The sequence below is a fragment of the Macaca mulatta genome, chromosome 1 (assembly GCF_049350105.2).
Source record: "Macaca mulatta isolate MMU2019108-1 chromosome 1, T2T-MMU8v2.0, whole genome shotgun sequence".
NCBI lineage: Eukaryota > Metazoa > Chordata > Mammalia > Primates > Cercopithecidae > Macaca > Macaca mulatta.
The window spans coordinates 14,064,194-14,067,479 of record NC_133406.1 but is presented as its reverse complement, the minus strand read 5'-3'; positions in this window follow the sequence as shown (position 1 = coordinate 14,067,479).

Sequence of the window (3,286 nt, the reverse complement as noted above, 5' to 3'; positions counted from 1 at the left end):
TACATGTGTGCACATTAATGAGAACAATGTTTTTATACTACTGGCCCTGACCTTGGAATATTATTAGAATGTTTTTTAAGCAGAGGGGAGATCTCTATTTGGGTTTTGATTACTGTTCAACACTGATGTTACAATGATAGCGTGTGGTGAGTCTCCCTGACTGATGGGACAATGAGGCACAGAGAAAGCCGGGGCAGATGGTGGGAGTGGGATGGGGAGAGTGAGATGCCCACAGCAGCCACAGCACACAGCAGCACACAGACTCCACCACCCTAGAGCTGGAGTCAGGATTCAGTGGACTGGAGTACAGTGGCGTGATCGTGGCTCACTGCAACCTCTGCCTCCTGGGTTCAAGCAATTCTCCTGCCTCCGTCTCCTAGGTAGCTGGGATTACGGGCGCCCACCACCACACTTGGCTAATGATATGTGAGAAAATGTAAATCCAGAGTCCTGAGTCATCAATCTTGAATTAGAATACACCACCTGTACTTCTCAAGACCTACCAGGAATCTGCATTCCTTCCATCTACTAGCATCAATTACAAATAGCTGAGGGGTCCTTGTGAAGGAGAAGGAGTGTCTGAGTCCATTTTCTGTTGCTTATGACAGAATATCTAAAACTGGGTAACTTATAAAGAAAAGGAATTTTAGCCAATCACAGTGGTTCATGCCTATAATCCCAACAATTTAGGAGGCCAAGGCGGGAGGAACACTTGAGGCCAGTAATTCAAGACCAGCCTTGGCAACATAGGGAGACCCCATCTCTGCCAAAAAAGTAAAAAATTTAAAAATTAGCTGGGTGAGGTAGTGCACACCTGTCATTCCAGCTACTCAGGAGGCTAAGGTGGGGATAACACCTTTAGCCCAAGGCGTTGAGGCTGCAGTGAGACATTACCATACCACTGCAGCCCAGCCTGGGTGACAGAGCAAAACCTGAAAGGAAAAAAAAAAGAGAGAGAAGAAAGAAAGAAAGAAAGAAAGAAAGAAAGAAAGAAAGAAAGAAAGAAAGAAAGAAAGAAAGAAAGAAAGAAAGAAAGAAAGAAAGAGAGAGAGAGAGAGAGAGGAGAGAGAGGAAGGAAGGAAGGAAGGAAGGAAGGAAGGAAGGAAGGAAGGAAGGAAGGAAGGAAGGAAGGAAGGAAGGAAGGAAATGTATTTCTTACAGTTATGGAGGCTGAGAAGTCCAAGGTCAAGGCTGTACATCTAATGAGAACCTTCTTGCTGGTGGTGACTCTGCAGAGTCCCAGGGCAGTGCACGGCATCACATGGACTGAGTATGCTAGTGTACTCAGGTCTCTCTTCCTCTTCTTATAAAGCCACCAGTTCCACTCCCATGATCATCCATTAATCCACTAATCCACAAATGGATGAATCCATTCATGAGGACAGAGATATCATGGCCCAATCACCTCTTCAAGGCCCCCCTCTCCATACTGCCACTTCAAGGATTAAATTTCAACATGAAAGAGGAAACACATTCAAATCATAGCAGGGAGGTATCTCTAAATAAATCAAAGAGGACTCAAAACACAGGGATGAAGAGCTTTGAAAGCCATAGTCTTATTCCACTAATGGTGCTATCATCCTGAGATTGCCCATGGGGACAGTTTATTGACTATCCTTGGTGATTAAATAAATAATAACTACTTATTTTATGGTGGATATGATTTGTGGAGGCAACCAAGAGAAAACAGTAGAGTATAAAGGTGAAGAACTTGGATTCTTTTGGACCAGCGGTTGGTGTCACTGGAATAAAGTCTCCCAAGGGACTGCTCTAGTCTACACATGGCAATATCACTGTTATGGCTTGAATATTTGTCCCCTCCAAAATTCATGTGGAAATTTAACTACCATTGTAACAGTATTAAGAGGTAGGCTCTTTAAGAAGGGATTAGGCTGTGAAGGCTCTATTCCCACAGGTAGGATTAATGCCATTATAAAGGATAAGTCCATCCCCCTTTTCTCTCTTTGCCCTTCTGCCTTGGGCCATGTGAGGACAAGGCATTGCTTCCCTCTGGAGGATGCAGTGTTCAAGGCACCATCCCAAAATCTGCCACTCCTTGACATTGGACTTCCCAGCCTTCAGAACTGTGAGTAAATAAACTTCTGTTTTTTATAAATTACCAGTCTGTGATATTCTAACAACAAAAAATCAGCTGAGATGATTACTTCCTCTCATGTTCCTTTGGTGAAAACCAGCCCATGGTTCCACTAGATAGAGGGACTAGCCATGTACCAGAAAAGATGAAAGCAGTATTGAGATGCACAACCCAAGGAATGGATCACCTGAGAGGAAGTAATCATCTCAGTTGATTTTTTGCTGTTAGAATATCACAGACTGGTAATTTATAAAAAACAGAAGTTTATTTACTCACAGTTCTGAAGGCTGGGAAGTCCAATGTCAAGGAGTGGCAGATTTCGGGATGGTGCCTTGAACACTGCATCCTCCAGAGGGGAGCAATGCCTTGTCCTCACATGTGATCCATTCCCTGCCCAGGCCTCATCCTCCCAACGCAATCAATGGCAGGGAAGCATGGTGACCCTTCTAAAATGAATATGTCTACATTGGTAACCTATCAAATCAGTGAGAAAACAGGTCTGCGGTATCCCAGATGTCTCAAATGTGCATGCTTGGATTTAGATATTTATCCAAACACCAAACCCCCAAACACCAAACCCTCTGTTGAGTCTGCCCAGAATTCCACTCAGGATACTCAAAAATTCTGCTCATGTCGTCCTAGGCCGCTGCCCCCTCATCCACCCCAGCTTGTCCCATGGTCCTGCTTTGGTCATTGCCATAATGCAATCTGCCTTTCTTCCAGGTGTGTGCAACCTATGTTATGTGTCTGTGATGCAAATCATGCAAAGAACCAGGTGGCTACTTTCCATTTTATCTCATGCTCTCAGCTGGTATTAAACAGACCTATCTGATTTTCCTTGTCTGTATACTTTCAGTTCTGTTTTTGGTGCTTACCTATTATTATTTTTATATTTCATGGTTCATGTTACCACTCATCAATTTGTCTCCTATCTTATGTCTATAAAGTATCTCCAGATATGTAATAAGGAAGCAATACACGAGTGGCTTCTGGGGAATGGAACTCGGTGGATATAGGACTGTCTAGAAGGGAGATTTTTAGGACATTTTAAATGTTGGACCACATGAGCAAATACTTAATCAAAAATACTTTTTTTTTTTTTTTTTTTTTGAGATGGAGTCTCACTCTGTTGCCCAGGCTGGAGTGCAGTGGCGCGATCTCAGCTCGCTGCAACCTCTGCCTCCTGGGTTC